We start from the raw sequence: 23,231 nt of genomic DNA on the forward strand, positions 1-23,231 counted from the left end.
TTCTTTAGAGTTCTGACCGCAAGCCCCCCTTTGCCCCTCCCCCCAAGCAGGAAGGGAACCCAGGAGTCCTGATCCCCAGCCCCAACCCACTAGACCCCACTCCCTCAGGGGTGCCCCAGCCTGGGAGCAGGGCCTAGATCTGCTCGCCGCGTGCCCACAGCCTTCAACGGCTCTCTTTGGAGGGGTGGGAGCGACGCATTCAGGCCAGGGTCAAGCGTTACTAAAAATAGGTTTTACTTAATGAACAAAAGACAAACAAGAGGGGGGCAGAAGAGGAAACTGGCCACAAGAGAGCAGCGCCCCCCCCCGGGCCGTCCCCGTCCCGCCTGGCCGTGGCGAGGGGATGCCACGGCCAATCATGACCCATGCCCAGAGCAGGCGTGGGTCCTTTTGCTTTCACTTTCTGGGCAGGTCTTTTTAGCAGGTCAGCAGCCTCCCGGTTTGGGTTCAGTCTGCAGTGGGGGGGTCTGGGGGGAGTGGGATGCGTGGCTCGTGCTGAAGGATGCAGCCATCTGTGCTGGGAGGCTGGCCCGAGATCATAGGTACACGCGCCGCAGGTCGGCGGGGGACGTGATGGCATTACACTGGGGGCAGAGCTTCTTGGAGCCCTGGAAGAAAGGGCAGCGGGACACGTCAAGCTTTAAAAGAGAGCTGTTAAAAGGTTAATAATGTGCCCTCCCCTCTGTCAGAGCACCCTGCATTCAACACGCCCATTACCTGCCACTGAAATGCAGCTACCTCTGGGCGCTAAGTGTTAGCGCTAGGAATAGGACCCCCCCAATTCACTGGACCCCAGTCCTCTCCCAGAGCTGGGAATGGAACCCAGGAATCCTGACTCCCATCCCTCCCCACCCCCTTCTAACCACTGGAACACCCCCCCCGGGCTGGAAATGGAACCCCGCAGTCCTGGCTGCCAGCCCCCCTGCTCTAACCACCAGACCAGACTTCCCTTCAAGAGCACAATAAGAAACCACTGAAGAGACAATTTTCCCCCTGGGAAGAGGCAAATGGAAGGCATCACCTGCGACAATAGCAGTCACGTGAGTTGATGCATGATGGGCAGGTGCCCAGGGACCATGGTGATGGGCACGGTATGAGAGCTTGAACGGGACAGGACAGAGGGCTGGGCCAGCACTGACCTGCCATCAATGCCTGGAGTCAAGCCAGCATTGGGGGGCTCAAAGCCACAGAGCAGCGACTCGGGGAGAGGAGAGCTAGCAGGGGGGTTATGCCGCGAAATGCGCAAGGGGTGGCTCTGGACCGTGTATTTCACGCTCTGGAGCAGATAATGGAGCACGGGCAGGAAGCCCAAAAGGGACAGGGGGGGCGTTACCAGAGTCCGGAGCCAGCACCGCTCGCAGTGGATGTGCCAACACTGAATCGAAGTCAACGGCACGGAGTACGAGTCCTGGAAAGGAAGGAGACCGAACGTTGGGAAAGAACTGTAGGGAGCAGGGCAGGAGCGCTGGCTGTCGGGGAGCTCCCGGCTATTCCACCCCCAGCCTCTCCCAGCATGGGGCGCTGTAGGGAACAGGGGATGGGCCACCCTTACCAGGCAAATGTGGCATTTGTACGAGTCCTTTCGGAGGAGCCGTCGCCGCAGCTCCTGGATCTGAGCCTTCAGCAGCTCCATGGTGCGGGCGGAGTCTCCCTCCTCCTCCTCCACCTTGCTGCGGGGACAGGAGATGATTGGAGAGAAGCCGAGAGGCTGGCACTGGACATTAGCAAGGCGGGGGGAGAAGGTGACTAGAGATGGAGCTAAGCCAGAATTCAGATCCAGACGACCCGAGGGAGTGCTGGGATTCTGGGGCAGGCCCGTGTGGGGCAGGGCCGGGGAGAGAAGATAGAGTCGGGGCCATCTCTTAGCAGGATGGAGCCATGGAGAATATTAGAACATAAGAATGGCCGTACTGGGTCAGACAGTGGCCAATGCCAGGTGCCCCAGAGGGAGTGAACCGAACAGGCAATGATCAAGTGATCTCTCTCCTGCCATCCATCTCCACCCTCTGACAAACAGAGGCTAGGGACACCATTCCTTACCCGTCCTGGCTAATAGCCATTAATGGACTTAATCTCCATGAATTTACCCAGTTCTCTTTTAAACGCTGTAATAGTCCTAGCCTTCACAACCTCCTCAGGCAAGGAGTTCCACAGGTTGACTGTGCGCTGTGTGAGGAAGAACTTCCTTTTATTTGTTTTAAACCTGCTGCCCATTAAGGGGGCAGGTCAGGGCAGTCAAGTGCACACACCCACAGCCCACTCCCCCAGGGCCGGGAGCCCTTGGAGCAGCTCGGGGACAGGTGACCTAGGGAGGGTGGGGAAGCCTATCGCTGGAGGTTGTACGAACATCCGGCAGGGATGGTCCAGGTGTACTTAACCCGGCCTCTCGGGCGTCCTCCCGGCCTCATGTTTCTCTGATCACCAGCAAGGTTAACAGCCCCTATAGATCTACCCCCTCCCCACCCTAAATATCTCCCCACATCCTCCTCCGACGGATCCGGGGCTGGTGATCAATGGGGCTGGACTAGCTGGTTTGTCCCAGCGGTGCCAGATGCAGGATGCCAGGGCAGATGGCCCATGGGAGCACCCTTCCGTTGGCCTGCAGACAGAGATGGCCAGGAACAGGTCTTCTGTAGCGTCTAGCGGGCTCCACTTTGCTTGCGGCGGAGGGGTCAGGACAGGTGCAAGCGACTGAGCAACAGGGCACTGGAAAGAAGCCAAGAGAACGAGGGAGCCCCCATTGATTTACCCTCTTGCTGTCCCAGGTGCACCCAGGCCCCCTGGCTTCTTGCTGTCCTCCTCCGCTGGGGCGCTCTTCGAGACTGGAGACAGGCACCTGGTCAGGTGGCAGTGAAGGAAGAGACAATACCCTTACAGCCCCCTCCCCGCAAAGCCGTAGAGCTCCACGGATCTAGCCAGTGTCCCCCAAAAGCCAGGGCTGAAATCAGGGAGAGGGCCCGAGCTGAGTTTGCTGAGAGAGGCGGTCATGGAACGTGCCGATTATGGAGCCCACAGTCCAGGCCAGATCCCAAGTGTGCTTTGCCCTTCATTCAAGGATCTCAAAGCACTTTGCAAACTGGCTGGGGAGGGGGAAACTGAGGCACAAAAGGCCACGCAACCTGCCTGAGTTAAAGAGGGAGGCAGAGTTCAGTGCCAGGCCCCAGCCAGGCATAGCAATCCAAGTCTTGAGTCACAGCCCTCCTGCTCCAACCACTAGACCCCACTGCCCTTCCAGAGCCAGGACTAGAACCCAGGCGCCCCGGCTCTCAGCCCACCCTGCTCTAAGCACTAGTGTGAGTTCACCACCGGCCCAGTACGACGCTTCCATCCAACCTTGGCCTCTGGTTCTGCGCCAGGCTGCACGAGCGCTAACCAGCTGGGCTAGAGCGTGTGCTGTCTCCTCCCCGCGCCTATAGAGGGCCTGGCACTTGGGTTCACTTGGGAGCGACTAAGGGACTTACTACCGCTGTCAGCCGGGGGAGCGCTCCATCAGCTCCAGCCGCAGGGCTGTGCGGCCTGGAAGCAGGGACGAGCCACAGCTCCGTGAGTTGCGGGTGCGAATGGTGCAGCCGTGGGGCTTTGCTACCCCGCCACTTCTCTGAATGATCACCTAGTCCAGGGGCAGAAGGGAAACCTCGCAGCCCCTGTGCCTGCTCCTCACCCCAGCCCAGAAGGTCAGCTCCTCCCTCAGCCCCACAGGGAGCAGGATACGTCTGCTTGGCGAAGGCCAGCAGCTCGTCACCGTCCGAGTCCATGTCCGCCTCGTCGCTGCTCCGTGCCCCCAAGAATCTGCAGTCTGGGAGAGATGGGGGAGGGGCTCTTAATACAGCGCTGGGCATCAGCTGTACGGACCCAACCTGCCACCCCCGAGATCTAACGGCATCAGGCTCTGCTGGCTGAGGTAGAAAAGCCGGCTCTCTTCGCCAGGGCTGGAGCCCCACTCATCAACCACCACGCGTGGCCAGCCGGGGATGGGGGGGAAACGAACGGCCTTACCGCTCTATTATGGTAGCGTGTGACGGAGATTCCCCCCAACTCAGATCAGACCTCCCTCCCTGCCCCACATCACGCCAGGCGCTGCACAGACCCACCCCGGCCTGGGATCACGGGCCCCTCCGTTGCACCGGGCGCTGCACAAACACCCAGCAAGAGACGGTGCCCCAGAGAGTTTACAATCTAAGTAGATGGAAGGTAGAGGGGAAACCGAGGCACGGAGCAGGGCAGTGACTTGCCTAAGGTCAGCCAGCAGCATGAGGAGGGAGGGGCGGATGAGGGAGGCCAGCTCATCGCTGTACCCCACTGGCCTGGTGGGGAATCCCGAAAGGACGGCGGCTTTGGGGAGCAGATATGTGCAGGGAAGGGGGGGCAGGAAGGCAGCTGGTGGGGTGGGCGGCAGGCAGGGGCACAGGCTCCTGAAATAAGGGTAGCAATGCCCCCGCCCCGCCGCCCCCAGGTAGTAATACAACTCTCCCTCTGGGAGAAGTCTCTGCCCAGATACCGCCGACAGAGGGGCGAGCGGAGGAAGTGGAAACCACAATGCCAGGGGATTCCACCGTGACAACCTGAACTGGGAGACACTGGGGGTGGGGGTGCAGGGAGACAGCCTCCCCAGCTGCACTGCTCTAGGGGCAGGAAGCCAGTGTCAAACTCAGCGGCAACTCCCCCCTCCCAGGGACAGCAGATCCTGTCTCAAGACAGCCCAGACAGATCCTGGGTGGCAACAACAGTGGCGGGGGGGAGGGGGCGCGAGGGCTGGTCTGTGCCCAGCAGCCCCCCCACCCTTATGCTGATCACAGCATAGTCCTGCTAAAAGGGATTTTTCCTTGCCAGGAAGATGCCCCAGTCCTTTAAACCATCTCACCTGTGCATTCAGACCCCTAACACGGCTCCTGCCCAGACCAGCTCACACCAAAGAAACTGACCAGACAGGCCCCGGTTTTAAGTACAAAATTAAACAGCCGGGATCCCTCTCCTCGCTCCCTTGCGGCATTAGCATGGGACAACGGGTCTGTACAGCACCTAGCGTAACGGGGCCCCGAGCTGGACTGTATCACCGCAACGCCCGATCGTTAAGAACCAGGGCCACCGGCTCCTCTCCGAAAGCGCCCAGCAAAGCGATAATCCCGACAAGAATTCTGTCTCATCCAAAGTTCGCCGGGTTTGACGTTTGTTTTTATTCGGCAGAACTAAGACCCTGCACAATTTTTGGTGAGGAAGACGGAGGGCGGAGGATGGCAAGCATAACTGGACTAAAACTCTGGATCCCCAGGACGAGTGTCAGTGTAGTTTCTTATTTATTAGGTGTATTACGGTAGCACCTAGGCACCCCAGTCATGGCCCAGCAGGACTCCATTATGCGGGGTGCTGAACATTATTTATTAGGTGTATTACGGTAGCACCTAAGAACCCCAGTCACGGCCCAGGACCTCCTTGTGCTGGGCACTGTACAGACCCAGAACAAAGAGATCGTTTCTGCCCTAGAGAGCTTCCCATCTAAGATCCCCCAACAGAAATCAGGTTCCCAGTGCTCCTCGGACGCAGAACAAGTCCTGCCCTGAAGAGTTTACACTCCAAATAGACACAGACTGGGAGGGGAAACTGAGGCACTGAGCGGCAACACGACTTGCACTAGGCCACACTAGGAAAGGGGGAGAGATTTGGGGCAAGTTATTCCACAAGGGCCAGATCCCCCAGCTGGTGTAGAGCCGCAGAGCTCCACCGACTCCAATGGAGTGACCCCAGTTTACGCCAGCTCGGGAGCTGGGCCCAGGTGTCCGTTCTGTTGGCTTCTCACTTTCCATTGAGGGATCTGAGGCTGGCCTCTCTCCTGCCCCACCCCCGCCTTTGCTGCTAATTACCATTGATAATTAACAACCCGTTGTATTGTCTGGTCTATCTTAGGTGGCCCTCATTCTCATTGTATCTGAGCACCTCACAATCTGCACATCCTCACAACCCCCCAGGAGGCAGGGCAGGGCTATTATCCCCGTTGTATAGATGGGGAAACTGAGGCAGGGAGAGGCTAAGTGACTTGCCCAAGGTCACACCGGAAGTCTGTGGCCGAGCAGGGACTTGAACCCTGGTCTCCCACATCCTAGACTCATTGGACCATCCTGCCTTTCTTATCGCACCAGCCAGCCAAGCTAAGGATTGTGTCAAAGGGCTTTGGAAAGATTCACAACCCACCCTGGGAAGTATAACTCCCATGATACAAATAGGGAAACTGAGGCACACCGGGGGGGGGGGGACATGACTTGACCATGGTCACACAGAGGAAGAGAACCCAGGTGTCCTGGCTCCCAGTCCCCTGCTCCAACCACTAGACAATACTCCCTTCTCTCACAGCCAGTGTTCTAAGCACTAGGTAACCACTGCCCTCCCACAGCTGAGGATAGAACCCAGGAGTCCTGACTCCCAGCCCCCCTGTGCTCTAACCACTAGATCCCACTCTCCTCCCAGAGCAGCCGATAGAAACCAGGAGTCCTGATCCCAAACCTGACCGCCCCCCAGCTCTAATCACTAGACGCCACTGCCCTCCCACAGCTGGGGATAGAACCCAGGAGTCCTGACTCCCAGCCCCCCTCCCCTCACTCTAATCCCATGAGGTCCCTGGGGATGTGAATGCCATAGCAAGGAACTGAGCCCAGGCTGAAGCGAGGGCAGGAAGCGCGAAGTACAGGAAACGGTCAGATTTCTCAGCCGGGTTCTGGTGAGCCAACCAGTCTGTACAAATCCAGGTGTGGGTTTGAGGAACTGAAATTTGTGACGTTTCGGCCTCTGGCTGGGGAACGTGCTGTGGAGAGGGGTTTGGATTTAAAAACAAGAACAAAGCAGAAGGGGTGAATCTGCCTGGAATCTGTGCACTGCGGAGCAGAGACGCCCTGGATTTCAGCTAAGCCATACACAGGGGGCCTCGGGGACAGAGCCTTCGCCTCCTCCAAAGGGTTAAACTTCTGCTGCCTGAATTAAAGGAGAATCTCCATTAGCAATACAGGGCTTATGACACACACCTGAGCATTCTGATTCCTTTCAGTAGAGGGCAGTGGTCTCGCCCCCAGTACCCACAGGTGTATCACACCCTACTCTAGTCTGACCAAGCCCATTTTCCAGCATCAAAGGTTCTGCTCCGACTCTAACCCCAGTGTAACAAACTCATCCGATAGCTCCACAGGGGTGAACAGCCCCCCTCCCTCTCAAGAGAGCTCCTTTGGGGAGGGGGTAGGAACGCCCGGCTGGCTCAGAGCCGGTGCAGCCCAGGGCTGAACAGACCCATCACGGGTGAATTCTCAGTTACTCCCTTCCTGTGCTTGGGACGGTGGCAGGAGAGAGCAGCCTAGAGGCACCTGGGAGTAACTGACACGGATCAGCTCCAGGCCTCGCTCAGACACAGCCAGAGCACCGGCGGAGGGGGAAAGCGAGGAAGAGGGAGGGCAAGAAGAGAATTCACACACCTGGGGGGGGGGCAGGGACCCACACGCATGCCTCCCAAGCCCCCCCGTCTGTCCCCATCGCGAGAGCTGCCCCCTACCTTTCGTCTCCAGGACGTTTTTCTTCGGGCTGCGATATTCGTACCCGCCACAGCGGCTCTCGTCGGAGAACTCGTCCTCTGCCTCGGCCAGCCTGGAGCCCCTGGGGAGAGGCCCCTCCATCTGGGCCTCCGGGAGAGACACAGACACCGGACGTATGTGGGGGGAGTCTGTCTCTTACTGCTGGGAGTTCAATCCTTGGTAGGGGTGGGAAGCAGAGACCGTCTCCCCAGAGCACCCTCAAGGGACACCTCTGCAATCTAGTATCCCCCCACCCCGGCCACATTGCTGCAGATCAGACCCTCAGACTCAAGTAGCCCCATATCCCCCCACTTCATGCCATCCTGGATCAGACCGATGGGCCCATCTACCTTGGTATCAAGCCTTGCTGGGGACATTCTCACTCTCCACACGACTGTCTCTAGTGCAATCTCATATTAAAATGCCTGCCCTCATCCTTGGCCCTTAGGCCGCAGTTTAACACGGCACCACTCAGGGGCGATCTCTGGAGCTAAATCTCTTAGATACAGGGCCCGATCCATGCACACCCAGACACCCAGCACCGGATCCTCACCTGCTCCTCCAGGCAGGGTCTGATCCGCTTAAACCGGCCGGCTCTGGCTGCAAGACAACAGAGACCAATCGGTAAGCACCTTCCAGAGGAGGCTGTGTATCTCTGGAGAGGGGGGTGATGGGGAGCGCTGGACAGCCCATGGATCTCCATTGAGGGACCCGGGCAGGGGACAATTTAGGGGGATCGGGATCACTGGATCGGGGCCCAGATTGCAATCTAACCCACCCAGATTATTAAATTCCCCCAAAAATGGGGTCTGCCAAGCCAGGCACGGGCCCAGGGTCACGCTTTCTGCTTCTAAAGTGCCTCCCCTGAGAGACTTTCCAACGTGGCTCAACATTATTATCCCCCACTCAACAAATATGGGGAAACGGAGTCACGGAGCAGTGCCGTGCCGCGCAGTCAGTGAGAGGCACGGCTGGGAAAAGTCCACCCCCACCGTTAGATGCTACTTCTCTTCTAGAGCTAGAGTCCCAGCTCTAACCGCTTGGTGTCCGAGCCAGGAATCGAAACCCGTGTGTGTGAAGGTCCCGGTCCCGTGCCCTAACCACTAGACCTTCCTGCTCGTTATCAGCATTGATCCACCCCCAACAAAGCTTCAGTCCGACCCTCCCCTCCCAGTATAAATGCCACCCCCCACCCCAGATCCAACCCGAGTCCCCTTCTCACCTCCCATGCGGCCCTCCCGGTTTGACTTCACCCGCAGAAAGGTCTGTGGGGGGAGAAAGCAAAGGGGTGAGTCTCAGGTGAAGGAAGAAAACTGCTCTCATGTCGCCTCCCACCCCAGGCTCTAAGCGGTTCACCCCAGCTGCATCTGCGGAGCCTCCCCCCTGCCCAGGGGTCAGGGAGAAAGGGGACCCCAAGTCAGGCCCCCCAACCCCCACCACATGGCTCCAGCTAATCTCATGCAACACCCTGGTTTACTCCATGCAATCGTGTCTCCCTCTAGTGGCAAGGTCTAGGTACTACAACAGCCAGTTACACCAGCCGGGGGAAGGGCCCCTTTATCTCCCATGTTTGGGGCTAGTGTCTGCGCAGCCGAAGGTCCCCAGTTCGAGTCCCTGCTGAGGGCTGTGGTCTGGTTGGGGGGGGGGGGAAGCGCACCTGCTGCCTGTCCACCTTGTTGTGCCCGTCCTCGTAGGCCTGCGGCGACCCCTTGGGAGAATCCGTGCCATCCTGAGCGGAGATCGCTGGCGACTGGAAGGGAAGATGTGAGGGGTGAGCTTGCGCCGCTGATCATGTGGGGCTGAAGCAGCAGGGGAAGACCAGCGGGGTGGCTGGAGCCCCTGGGGGTTGAGTGATTATGGACATTTGGTGTCCAAGCTCTCCCAGCAGGGAGCTGTGGGGGGAGCGCCTGGCTACTCCAGTCCCAGCCTTTCCCAGCAGGGGGCGCTGTGGGGAGTGGGGCAGGAGCGCTGGCTGTGGGGTGAGCTCGCGGCTACTCCAGTCTCAGTAGCTCTCTGCGAAGAATCAGTGTTCACCACCTCTACTCTTGCCAGTCACAGCCTATGAACTGGGGCAATGACTGGGATGGGCTGGGCCAGGATAGCACCCCCTGGAGTTCACCCAGAGGGGAGACTTCAGCCTCTAGCTCCTAAGTGCCCCTCCCCAGGAAGGGTGATGGGGATGTGCGGGGAACCCCAGGGAGGAGGGGAAGAGGGACAAAACCCCTTTGCTGCAGCCATCCCCGGCACCGGGGAGGGAGGGAGAGAGGGAGGGAAAGCTCACCTGGGACGATCTCTGGGCGTCCTCCAGAGGGGTCGTGGCCTCCCTGCGGAGAGAGAAGGAAAGGGTGAGCTGCCGGGGGGGAGGATGGAGAGTGTTGAGCTCCAGTGGGACCAGTCCACAAAGCCCCCCGCCATCCAGGGCTCTCGCTGACTCACTGGGGTAGGGATGCTCCTGTGTCTGTCCATGGTGGGGGGTTCCCGTACCTGCCCATGGGGAGGGGGCGGGGGGCTCCCGTACCTGTCCAGGAGGTGGGCGAGTCTCTCGATCTCCTGCTGCAGGTGCTGTCCCAGCTCTGTGCACTGCAGCTCCCTCTGGCAAAGGGGGCACCGAAGGGCCAACGGCTCCAGCTTCTTCTCCCCTGGGAAAAAGGAGGCACCCTAGTCAGACCCACAGCCCTGGGGACGTCCCGCCCAGCTGGGTGCTCCCCCCGCCCCCACAGCCAGCGCTCCTGCCCCACTCCCCCCAGCGCCTCCTGCTGGGCGGGGCCGAATCTGCAAGTCCCTGTCCCACCCTAAGAAGCAGGAGGAGCTGGCTACCAAGCCCAGGCCTCTCCGGGGGGCCAGCAGAGGGCAGCTGGGGCCAAGGAGCCCGGGGAGCGGAGATCCCCAATCAATCAGTCTGGTCGATCAGCTGCTGCCCTCTGCGATGTGACCCCGGGAGCTTCTTCCTTCAGCCCTGGCTGGGGGTCAGGGTCTGGTTAACGAGCTATTAATCAATCCCCGGTGCCTGTTGGGGTTATTGTCTCCAACCAGGGACAGCAGGGCACCTGCTGCCTGGCAGGGGTGGGAGGCACGGCTTGGGTCTGAACGGGTTGGGATAAGGGAGAGATTAAGGCTGGGGGAGCACAGGAGGTTTTGCAGAGAGATCAACGGTGTGACAGTTCTTCCTTATCAGCCGATGCAAGATCAGCCCTGGTTATAGCGGCCAGAGGCAACAACCGAGACCAGCGTCCCCTCGCCCCACATTGCGCTAGGCGCTGTACGCACCCCAAGAGGCAAGGTGTGCGCAGAGGCACTGTGATGTAATCCAGGGCATTGGACTGAGGTCAGGACATCTGGGTTCCAGCCCTGCCTTTGACTTCATAGCGGCAAAACTCCCACTGACAAGCTAAATAGACAAAGGGAGTGAGAGGGGAAACTGAGGCACGGAGCGGGCACGCTCCTCGCCCTAGGCAGCGGCAGAGCTGAGATCTCATTGGGTCTCACTGACCTCATGAAATGTTGTTTCCCAAGCAGCGGGTTGTTTTTAGCCTTCCCCTCCGCCCCCACCTCCAAAGTCCTAGAGCTGAAAAGGGACCACGTTGCCCAGTTTCAATTCCACGTCCCAGGAGGCCAAAAATCAGCAAGGTGCCTCGGTTCTGTTTATTTGCTCTCGAAAAAAACCCAAACTTTCCAGCTGCAAGGTAGAACTTCCTGCGAAACTGACGCCCGCAGGGCAGGCCTCAGACAGCTGTAGGGCGAGGCGGGGCGAGGCGGGGCGAGGCGGGGCGAGCCCCCCCCCCCTCCCCCGCAGAGACAATGTGCATATCAATATTGACGGTTGAGCTTCTCACTCAAGCTGATCTGGGCCCGGAAGGGAGGATCTGGACCTTTGGGGCTTTAGCCTCACTTCCCAGCTCTTCCATGGGCTCCCCGCACTGTTCAGGATTTTACTTCCTATTGAAACCCCTAGATTTTCACCACAGGCTGGCTCTGTGCCTTGGTTTCCCCAATCTGTAAAATGAGGATAATTATTGTTGTTTCTATCCAAAATCAGAGCCCTGTTGCGCTTGGTGCTGTACAAACTCCAGGGGAGAGGCAGACCCTTCCTGGAGAGCTCTTCAACCTAGAGAGGCAGAAGGGGTCTTGGTAACCCATTTTGCAGATGGGGAAACTGAGGCACAGAGCAGGGCCGTGACTTCCCCCAGGGTACACAGGGAGTCATGGCAGAGCCAGGAATTGCAGCTGCGTCTCTGCGTAATGTCGTCACTACACGAACATCCTTCCACCATGACAGTGGCTTAGCACACTGGCTTTCACCCGGCCTTTGTCTGGCTTGTCTACTAGATTGTGAGCTCTGTGGGGTAGGGCGGGACTGTCTCCTACCATGTGTCTGTGCAGCGCCCGGCACAATGGGGCCCTGATCTCGGTCGGGGTCTGTGCAGCGCCCGGCACAATGGGGCCCTGATCTCGGTCGGGGTCTGTGCCGCGCCCGGAACAACGGGGCCCTGATCTCGGTCGGGGTCTGTGCAGCGCCTGGCACAATGGGGCCCTGATCTCGGTCGGGGTCTGTGCAGCGCCCGGCACAATGTGGCCCTGATCTCGGTCGGGGTCTGGGCCACGCCTGGCACAATGGTCCCCCCAGTGAGCGCCATGGCAGGCGATATTTACAAGATGACATCTGACTGGAGTTCCCTGACAGCACTTTCTCCCCTGCTGACCAGTGCAGCCTCCAACTCCCGGAGTTTCGTTCTGAGTCTCCACGTCAGACAAAACCCCACAGAATCCCTCAAAGTGAAACTCAAGGTTCCAAATCTCCAACTTCCACCACCCAGGGGGCGGGGAGGGGAGGACCCACCAGTCAGTGCAGAGGCGTGGGGGGGGGCGAGAGGAACCACCAGTCAGTGCAGAGGCGTGGGGGGGGGAAGGAACCACCAGTCAGTGCAGAGGCGGGGGGGGGAGGAACCACCAGTCAGTGCAGAGGCGTGGGGGGGGGAAGCCTTCCCACCAGCCAGGGGCGGAGATTTGAAGGAAGCCAGGCAATTCCCAGTGGTGGGGATTCCAATTTCACTGCAAACGTGTCATGAGCTGTAACAACAACACAACAGCGGGGGGGGGGGGGGGCGGAGGGGGGGGAGTGAATGATTATCTCAGCTTCACTGGGCATTTCTGTGATGGAGAGCTCTGGGCCTCAGCGCTATTGTCAGAGACCCCAACTCCAGATGGGGCTGGGAGCCAGGACTCCTGGGTTCTATTCCTGGGGTCTGGAAGGGGGGTAGGGTGTCATGGTTAGAGCAGGGGGGTACAGGGAGCCGGGATGCCTGGGTTCTGTTCCCAGCCTGGGCGGGGAGGGGAGTCTAGTGGCTGGAGCAGAACTCCTGGGTTCCATTCCCAGTCTAGCCACCAGCTCTCTGCATAACCTTGGGAGAGTCACTCCCCAGCGCCTCAGTTTCCCTAGTCTGTAGACTGAGGATAATCCTCCCCAATTTCCCTGGGAGGCTGAGTCCCGATCTTTGTGCTGCTGATTCTAGACTGGGCCCAGTGAGGTGTATCTGCAGGGGGACGGGGGGGGTGGGGTGTCCAGCTCCCCCCCCCCCCCCACTGGACCTCTATTACTCAGCCCCTCCCTGGCATGGGAAGGAGGAGGCAGTGGATGGCTGCACAGTGCAGGGGGGGGGGAAATGGAGGAGAAAGTTCTGCTTGAGTTAAGATCCTGAAGGGCCATTGTCTCCTCTGTCCCCCTCTCCACCCCACCCCACCCCACCCCACCCCGTCTGCCAAAGACAGATCGGGAGGGTGTGTCAGCAGGGGCTGGATCTGGGCTCCTCCCTCCCCTCGGGGCCAGGGCCCCCCTGGAGAGAATCAGCTACGCCAATTTGTCCTCTTCACGCCCTGTCACCGCCGGGTGCCTGACGGAGAGGCCCAAAGGGGCCTCCCCCTCCCAGCCCTGCCGTGGGGGGTCCCGAGCCCGCCCAGCTGAATGGAAAATAGGCTTTATGCCCCTAGCTGGGCGGCCGGTCACACCCGGGGAGCTGTGAATACATGTGAGATGTAATGGAGTCCTGGGCCCCCCAGCACGGCCCCTTCCCCCTCATTTGTCACTGCCATGGGGCGGGGTCAGGCATTCTCTTTCTGACCCAGGGGGCACTAGGGTGGGGGGATTTGGCCTCTGGGGGTGGGCAGGATCAGCTCTCCAGCCCCTCAGTAACCTGCAAAGGGTCCCCAGTGTGGATTAGCTGGGAGCATGGGGCGGGGATAGGGGTACCCCTGTCCTGGGGACTGGCCATGCATGGCCTTCCTGCCCGGCCGGCAGGACCCAGAGACAGGCTGATGCCGAGGAGGTGGGGTCTGAGATTCCCTGCGTTTTTCAGCCAGGGCAGGCAGGAGGCGGGGAGATCCAGGTCCTGGGGATGATGGCGCTGGAAGGGCGTGGTGGGGAGATTCCCAAGCCAAAGAGGCTGAGGCAGTGAAGGGTCATCGAAATGCCCAAAAGCGGCAGCATAGATCAGTGTCAAGAGAGAGCGGCCCGAGCAGAGGGGCTGGGAAGTCCACCATAGATTGGAAACGCTCTGGGCAAGGCCTGTCTTTCTGTCGGCTGGCTCTGCAGCACCTAGCACATGGGGGTCCTGGGCCATGAGTGGGGCTCCTGGATGTTACCATAATACACCTAATAATGTACAGCACCTAGCGCGATAGGGTCATAGAATCATAGAATCATAGAATATCAGGGTTGGAAGGGACCTCAGCAGGTATCTAGTCCAACTCCCTGCTCAAAGCAGGACCAATTCCCAACTAAATCATCCCAGCCAGGGCTTTGTCAAGCCGGGCCTTAAAAACCTCTAAGGAAGGAGATTCCACCACCTCCCTAGGTAACGCATTCCAGTGCTTCACCACCCTCCTAGTGAAATAGTGTTTCCTCATATCCGACCTAAACCTCCCTCACTGCAACTTGAGACCATTGCTCCTTGTTCTGTCATCTGGTACCACTGAGAACAGTCTAGATCCATCCTCTTTGGAACCCCCTTTCGGGTAGTTGAAAGCAGCTATCAAATCCCCCCTCATTCTTCTCTTCTGCAGACTAAACAATCCCAGTTCCCTCAGCCTCTCCTCATAAGTCATGTGCTCCAGCCCCTAATCATTTTTGTTGCCCTCCGCTGGATTCTTTCCAATTTTTCCACATCCTTCTTGTAGTGGGGGGGCCCAAAACTGGACACAGTATTCCAGATGAGGCCTCACCAATGTCCAATAGAGGGGAATGATCACATCCCTCGATCTGCTGGCAATGCCCCTACTTATACAGCCCAAAATGCTGTTAGCCTTCTTGGCAACAAGAGCACACTGTTCACTCATATCCAGCTTCTTGTCCACTGTAACCCCTAGGTCCTTTTCTGCAGAACTGCTACCTAGCCATTCGGTCCCTAGTCTGTAGCAGTGCATGGGATTCTTCCGTCCTAAGTGCAGGACTCTGCACTTGTCCTTGTTGAACCTCATCAGATTTCTTTTGGCCCAATCCTCTAATTTGCCTAGGTCCCTCTGTATCCGATCCCTACCCTCTAGTGTATCTACCACTCCTCCCAGTTTAGTGTCATCTGCAAACTTGCTGAGAGTGCAGTCCACACCATCCTCCAGATCATTAATGAAGATATTGAACAAAACTGGCCCGAGGACTGACCCTTGGGGCACTCCACTTGAAACCAGCTGCCAACTAGACATGGAGCCATTGATCACTACCCGCTGAGCCCGACGATCTAGCCAGCTTTCTATCCACCTTATAAACCCAGGATCCATCTGGCCAATTGTGCATTGGAAGGGGGTGGACTGGGACATTCCTTCCTGACCCCTGCATGCAACTGGCTGCTGCCCTGAAGCATGAGAGTGGATTCTAGTCATTATCTTAATGCAGAGCTGGGAGCATCAGGAAGCTTCCCAGGCCGAAAGGGACCTACATGACCAGCCCACCTGACCCCTGACCCACCACACACAGCCCGAATTTCTCCCAGAAGCTGGATTAAAACACACCCATTAAAAGATCCTTACATCTCATTTTAAAGACTCCAAGCAATCATCAGGCCATCCCCTCCCCTCCCCAGGGAAACGGTACAATTTAAAATATCTAGGTATTGTTTTTAAAAACCCCTCATGATTTTTAAGCCAACTTCATGGGGGGGTGGAAGGACTTGTGATTTTTTTGAAGACTTGAGGGTTCTTGAAGCTGATCCTCTGTATGAGGCATCGATCTGTTTAACCCCGTAGGCACAGGTGGGCCCATGCTGTTTGCGTGCTGCCCCAGTGGTTAGCAAGGTTCTTAGCCCCATTAGTAATGCGTGCCTGTGGGGGTGGGGAGTGGGACATGAACTGGATTATGGAGACTTTCTACCCTGCATCTCATCCATCTGCCACTGTTCTCCTGGCAGCCTGGAGAGAATGACGGAGATGAATACACCCAGCGAGGGGATTAGCATGACAAAAAGACAAGATCCAAGAGAAAGAGGGGGCCAGCCAAGCCCACCCGAGCTCCCCCCGCCGGGGTGGGACAGTCGTGCAAAGTGGAGGGGGGAGATGCCGGATTGCTCAGCGGCTCGTGAAAAGGTTGCGTTTGTACCGTGTGGTTGACTCCTGCTGGGAGATAAATAGAGGTTGCTCTGTTGTGTGCGTCCGCCCTGCCATTGCCAAGTTACCAGCCCCCCACCCCTCCTGGGCCCAGCCGCAGAGCAGGGACCCCATCCTAACAGAATCAAAGCCAGCCTGCCCTGGACCATGCCAACCTCTTCCACAAGACAATGGGGAGACCCCTAGTGGTGAGCAAGCCCAGGACAGCGACGGGGTTTGTCCTGGGTCCAGCAGCGTCAATGCAGAAGGCCCCTTTTCTATGAAGTGTTGGCTCGTCTCTACTGCAAGAGATGTCCAGCAAGGCAGGAGGGTTTGAGCCCTGACGGCTATGGGGCAGGGGGTTCCCAGAAGGCACCGGCACCGCTACAGCTGTAGGGGGCGGTGTCGCTCTGAAGACACTCCCCAGCCGAGCAAGAGAAGCAGCCGCTCTCCTCGAAAGGGATTTCCTCGCTTAGTGTAGACGCGACGTGATCCTGGGAATTTGGAGGTGCAGGGTTAAGTGTCATCAGACCTTAGACTCTAATTAGCCCTTAAAACAACCAGGGGTCCAGGGCCCACTGCGGGGGCCGGGAACAGGTTTCAGGGGGTCCGCCAAGCAGGGCTGGCGTTAGGGTGGGGGGAACTCCGAAAGGAAAAGGTTGAGATCCCCGGCCTTAAACTAACAGTGGGACCCCAGCTCCTGTGGCCGAACAGACCCCATTGGGCCTGATTCTGATCTCACCTACACCAGCGCAGCTGCGGATTTACACCGCTGACTCCTGATTTACCCCGATGTAAGGAAGAAGAGAATCAGACCCACTGACTTGCCGTCGGCGCCACACTCCTGCAGCTCGGTAGCGATGGGAAAACTGAGGCGAGGGCAGGCCCAGGAAGCAAAACGGCTCAAGGCCCCAAAGGGAGTCAGAGACGGGGCTGCTGGCTCGCTGCCTCCCCCAGCCCCTGCTGTCTGCCCAGCCCATGTGGTAACTCAGGGCGATTATGTGGGATCCCTAGAGTTTGCCACAGAGCTGCTGTCTGCGGTGAATTTGTCCCAACCATTTTAGCAAGGGCTGTAATCTTCCAACTAGCCGCGGCCCTGGCAGGCCCCGACCGGCAATTGTGGTTAGCCTCAGGGAGTTAAAACAAGCAGGGATGGTTTGGAGAGTGAGCACTTGCTGGGACAGGCCGCCGCATTGAAACACCCTCCCCCCAAACAAGAGAGAGTCCACCCCAAAGCATGTCAATTTCAGGGGGCTTAGCAGATTTGGGGGTGGGGTCAATGGAGAGAGGAAAATCCCAGCTCCAGATGTCCAGATTTGTGGCGCACAGGGGCTGGGTTCTATTCCCCTCCCAGAGCTGGGGATAGAACCCAGGAGTCCAGACTCCCAGCTCCCCTGCTCTAACCACTAGACCCCACTCCCCTCCCAGAGCTGGGGATAGAACCCAGGAGTCCTGGCTCCCAGCTCCCCCATATTCTAACCACTAGACCCCACTCCCGTCCCAGAGCTGGAGTTAGAACCCAGGAGGGCAGCTGGGGGTCTGGGGAGTAGTTTAAACACCTGCCTAATCTTTGTTTGCTTTTCCCAACCTAAAGTTGCACTGTCAGGGCAGATGGGGAGGGGAGTGGAGGGAAGGGGGGGCAGGGCGGGTGTGGGGGGGCGTTGTCACTGTTGATAGGCTGCCCTTTCTGCCGGCAAACAAAAGCACGGTGCTGCCCCCCCCCCCCCACGCAATGGGCTTTTCCCTTTTCAGATGCAGCTGCTGCAGGTGTGGGTGTGGGTGGGGGACGGCTGTGTGTGTGTGCGTGAGATTGTCTCTGGGAGTTGATGATTGTGCCAGGGCCTGTGGGGTGTGATTGTGAGAGAGAAGCTGTGATTGGGGGGGGTGATTGTGTGTGACTGAGCGGGCGTGATTGGGAAGCGTGCACGTGCGTGAGAGGGTAAGTGTGCGACAGTGTGTGGGGGGGTGATTGTGAGAGAGAGGCTGTGATGGGGGGTGATTATGTGTGTCTGAGCAGGCGTGATTGGGAAGCGTGCGCGTGCGTGAGAGGATGAGTGTGCGACAGTGTGCAGGGGCGTGTGATTGTGAGAGAGAGGCTGTGATGGGGGGTGATTGTGTGTGTCTGAGCGGGCGTGACTGGGAAGCGTGCACGTGCATGAGAGGGTGAGTGTGCGACAGTGTGCAGGGGCGTGTGATTGTGAGAGAGAGGCTGTGATGGGGGGTGATTGTGTGTGTCTGAGCAGGCGTGATTGGGGAATCATGCGCGTGCATGAGAGGGTGAGTGTGCGACAGTGTGCAGGGACTGTCTGATCGTGAGAGCGGGGAGCGATGCAAGACAGATTAGGAGCCCTGAGGATAATGACCCCAGAGCAACCAGGGGGCAGGGGGGCTGGGAGAGCCATACCCACCTCCAGCCCCACCCTTCCAGCCCCACTGGGGCAGGTGGCGGCCAGCCCACCTCTATGAGAAAAGCCCAGGGGAAGATTGCAGCTTCATAGGTCCCGAACTCCTGGGTTCTGTCCCCAGCCCTGCGAAGGGAGTGTTGCCTAGTGCAGGGGAGAGCTGGGAGTCAGGACTCCTGGGTTCTATCCCTGGCTTGGGGAGGGCAGTGAGGTCTAGTGGTAAGAGCAGGGTACTCATCCACTTTTCTGGGGTGACCTGGCCCAGGGTGTGGTCTGAGGGTAGGAAGCTGCAAGTACCTGAAATGGGGGACCCAGGAACCACCCACCCCCCGAGGCCCCTGCTGCAGTGTTGGTTCTTGGTCTGTCCTGCGGCTCCCTCGCTACCCCACTATCCTGAATCAGATGGATGGGAGAGGGGAGGTTCCCAAGAGGCACGCGGGAAGTTTATTGTTCATTTCCCTGATTCTGGCACCTTCCCAGCCAATGGTCTTCAAGCATGTTGCAAAGGAGGGTTAGCATCATTATCCCTCATTATACACTGGGGGAAACTGAGGCACGGCACAGGGACGGGACATGCCCATGGTCACACGGTGAGTCAGTGGCAGGGCTGGAGGTGGAACCCAGGAGTCCTAACTCGCAGCGACCCCTGCTTTAACCACTAGGCTCCACTCCGCCCCCCGAGCTGGGGATAGAAACCAGTCATCCTGACTCCCAGCCCCCCTCTGCTCTAACCACTAAACCCCACTCCTCTCCCAGAGCTGGGGATAGAAACTAGGAGTCCGGATCCCCAGACCTCCGCCCCCCACGCTCTACCCACTCCATGCTGTCCCACCCTGGGAGGTTTGGCTGCTTCCCTTTGGGTGGGAGGTCCTGTCCAATCCCCCCCCCACACACACACATCTACCCTGACCCCGTATTCAGGGGTCGTGGGCCCCAGATCTTCTTCAATAGCTCCCAGGACATGAATACAGTATGTAAGTGCACCATAACCCACCCACAGCGTCGCTCCCCGTGTGCTCCCCACAGCCCGCCACTTCCCCGCCCCTCCGCCACGGCCATTCAGCCCCCTTCAATGGCAAGGGGGAGGTCCTGGGGCCAGTCAGGGGAGGGGTGGCAGCAGGGGACACTGCGGGGAGGGGGCCCGGGATGGCAAGGGGATGGGGGAGTTGGAGAGGGTGAGGGGAGATGGGGGTTACCAGGATGGGGGAGCAGCCCAAAAGGCCAAGGGGAAGGGGGAGCGGGTGAATACAGTGAGGGAAAGTGGGTGTTGGCGGGGGGTGGGGTTAGATCCAGACTGGGCGAGGGAGGGCTGCTGAGGAGGGCAAGGGAAAGGGGTGTGGACAGACAGGAGGGAGAAGGGGTTCCCCAGGGGGACCCAGGCTTAGAGCCCCTGGCCTGGGAAGGGGGGCAGACAAGCCCCCCAAGATCCATCCCCCACTTGGTTCTTTCTCCCTCGGTTTTCCCCCATTCTGTCCCCCACCCCCAGTGTGCCGAGGGATGCTGGGGGTGCTGCCCTCGCCCCCTACCTGGCTTGCCATGCCGTGGATTCGGGGAGCCCTTATACGGTTGCAGCCCGGACACCCCGCCAATGGGCTCCAGCCCCATCTGGGCGCGCTGGGCCTCCATCTCCTTCTCCAGCGCCAGGCAGCAGACCTGAGGCGGCTCCGACCCGCTCCGGCCCTTGGGCCTCTTGCCCGCCAGGAAGCCCCCCGGGAAGCATTCGACGTCGTCAGCGAGGTGGAAGGGGGCGAAGGGGTGCAGGGCACCGTAGCCCAGCATGCCCACCCCGCCCCGCTCCAGGCTGGGGGGGCCAAAAGGCGGCGGGAGGGGCAGCAGCTGCGGGGGGGTAGTCACGGCTGGCGGGCGCCAGGCGGTCGGGGTGGGGGTACACCAGGGAATAAGCCGCGCCGAGGAAGGGCAGCTGGGACGGCTTCTCCATGGCAACTGGCACCCCAAAGTGGTGGGGCTGCTGGCATGGGGTGCTGGTGCTCCGGGTGCCCTCCGAAGTGGAGGCCAGGACCAGGAGGGCTGGGGATGCCAGGGGGTTCAGGAGGCCGGGAGAGTTCTCCATCGTGCCACAGCACGGGGACCTAAGGGGAGAGAGAGACAATTAACCAACGGGCTAGGGGGCGACGTGCTGCGGGGAGCGGGGCGGGGGCTCAGCAGGGGGTGCTGTGCTGCAGGGAGCGAGGCGGGGCTCAGGAGGGGGCGCGCTCCCCTGGCAATCGGTGCCATCCCCACAGCCCCAGTGCAGCACTAGGGGGCGACGTGCTGCATGGAGTGTGGGGGCGGGGCTTGGGAGGGGTGCTTGCCCCTCTGAATCAGTGCTGACCCCACTGTGGCACTAGGGGGCGCTGTGCTGCAGGGAGCACAGTGGGAGGGTCAGCAGGGGGCGCTCTCCCCTGGCAGGCATGGCTGGCCCCACTACCCCAATGAAGCACTAGGGGGCGCTGTGCTGCAGGGAACAAGTGGGAGGCTCAGGAAGGGGCGGCCGTCAGTGCTGGAGCCAGTGCCCAAGTGTGGCACTAGGGGGCGCTGTGCTAAAGGCAGCCTAGCTCTCTACTAGGTCCCAAGTTGTGTCCGAGCACGCGGGGCCGGTTCTCAAACCCGACCCGCCATCGTCACCTAGACAGCGCTCAAGCAAGGCCGAATTCTCTCCCTGCCTTGGTGGGCCTCACGGTCATCGTACAAAGGGCAGACCCTCCGCTAGTGCGAACCACCCTAAACTCAATCAGCTGAGACTCACAGATGTCTTTGGACAAGCTCTCGTGGGCTGGAGCCCACTTCATCAGAGGCATGGAGTGGAAAATTCCACTCCACGTTCGTCTCGGAGGTGCCACCGGACTCCTCGTTGTTTTTGCTGATACAGACTGACGTGGCCGCCCCTCTGAAACCTGTCGGCGGAGACTATGGCCTACAGACGCATAGGAGGGTTTATGACCCGTGAAGTCACTTCTGTCTCTGCTGGAAGCTTGGAAAACATTCCACTATCTGGAGCTTGGAAAACATTCATTCGAGACTTTTGTTTTACTCCACTATATACGCAGTTCCTATAAGTGACTAGATGGGCAGATATGTAAGGTGATCTATGGATAGACAGGCACAAATACATTATTATCCCGATTTTACCAATGGGGAAACTGAGGCACGGAGCAGCAACATGATTCCGCGGCACAGCTGGGGATAGCAGCCTGGAGTCCCGACTCCCAGTGCCCACTTCTCACGTCACTAAACCCCACTCCCCTCCCAGAACTAGGGGTAGAACCCAGGCGTCCTGACTCCCAGTCCCCCAGTGTGCTTTAACCACTAGATCCCACTCCCCTCCCAGAACTAGGGGTAGAACCCAGGCGTCCTGACTCCCAGTCCCCCAGTGTGCTTTAACCACTAGATCCCACTCCCCTCCCAGAACTAGGGATAGAACCCAGGCATCCTGACTCTCAGTCCCCCAGTGTGCTTTAACCACGAGATCCCACTCCCCTCCCAGAACTAGGGATAGAACCCAGGCCTCCTGATTCCCAGTCCCCCAGTGTGCTTTAACCACTAGATCCCACTCCCCTCCCAGAACTAGGGATAGAACCCAGGCGTCCTGACTCCCAGTCCCCCAGTGTGGTTTAACCACTAGATCCCACTCCCCTCCCAGAACTAGGGATAGAACCCAGGCGTCCTGACTCCCAGTCCCCCAGTGTGCTTTAACCACGAGATCCCACTCCCCTCCCAGAGCTGGCATGGACTCCAGGAGTCCTGACTCCCAGCCCCTGCTCTACCCACTCGCTCTGCGTGTTCCCATGTGGATCGTCTCTGGTACTGGGGCTCCAAATGCCGCAGGTGGAAACGCAGGCGGGGAGCACCTAACACCCCCCTCCCACCCCTGTGGTTCCCTCGCAGCTGGGCAGGCCGGACTGTGGGTGGTCTGGGCGGGTGAATTACAAGGAATCAAGGAAGACCCCCTGATGGGACAAAGGGGAAAGTGAAGAGAGCAGTTAGATAAACAGCTGCTCTGGGGGGCGAGGGCCTGAGCCAATGGGGCCGGGATTGGGGCTCAGGCGGGCTCCAGAGAATGGGCTGGGAATTGGGAGGGGGCTGGGCCAGCTGGGAAGGGCCCAGGCAAGGGTGTAAGTCACTGACCCAAGGGTCAGGATACAGGATGCTGCTGGCGGGGGAAGGAGAGATGTGCCTGTTTGTGGATTGCTCCCCCCCCACCGCCGCTGCAGGGGGGCACTTAATCCCATTACTCAGCCATTAAAGGCAAATTACTGCCCCTTTCTCCTGGCGTTTGCACATGCTGGACTACACACACACACACACACACACTCGCCGAGCAGAGAGAATCCGGGCCCTTCTCTCTTCCTGCGCTGCAGGGGGCCCCCAGGGCCTGATTCCCCCCAGCTGGTGTAAATGGAGCCACACCGCTTTACCCCGGTGGGGGCTCAGGGTTCGTTGACGCCAAAGGAGTGACATCTACAGCCCATCTATGCCAGCTGGGGTCTGCTCCCATTTGCCCCAATGGATCGATGCAGATTGACCCCCGGTGGGATCTGGCCCTTTGAGGCCGATGGAGTGACACCCCTTTATACCCGCGTATGCAAGAGCGGAATTAGGCCCAATAAGTCATTAGCAGCTTCCAGGATTTGTGTTGGATTGGGAGCAGCCTCACTGCTATTGAGGCCAGCGTGTGTGTGTGTGTGTGTGTGTGTAGGCAGAGGCACGTGTATTT

General features: G+C 59.2%; 1 pseudogene; it reads right to left on the bottom strand.

Annotated features, from left to right (window-relative positions):
* Positions 1–370: 370 nt before the first annotated feature.
* LOC128828028 (E3 ubiquitin-protein ligase Rnf220-like) lies at positions 371–22,306 on the bottom strand (annotated as a pseudogene).
* Between the last annotated feature and the right edge of the window lie 925 nt (positions 22,307–23,231).

Source organism: Malaclemys terrapin, chromosome 23, assembly GCF_027887155.1.
Source record: "Malaclemys terrapin pileata isolate rMalTer1 chromosome 23, rMalTer1.hap1, whole genome shotgun sequence".
Lineage (NCBI taxonomy): Eukaryota > Metazoa > Chordata > Testudines > Emydidae > Malaclemys > Malaclemys terrapin.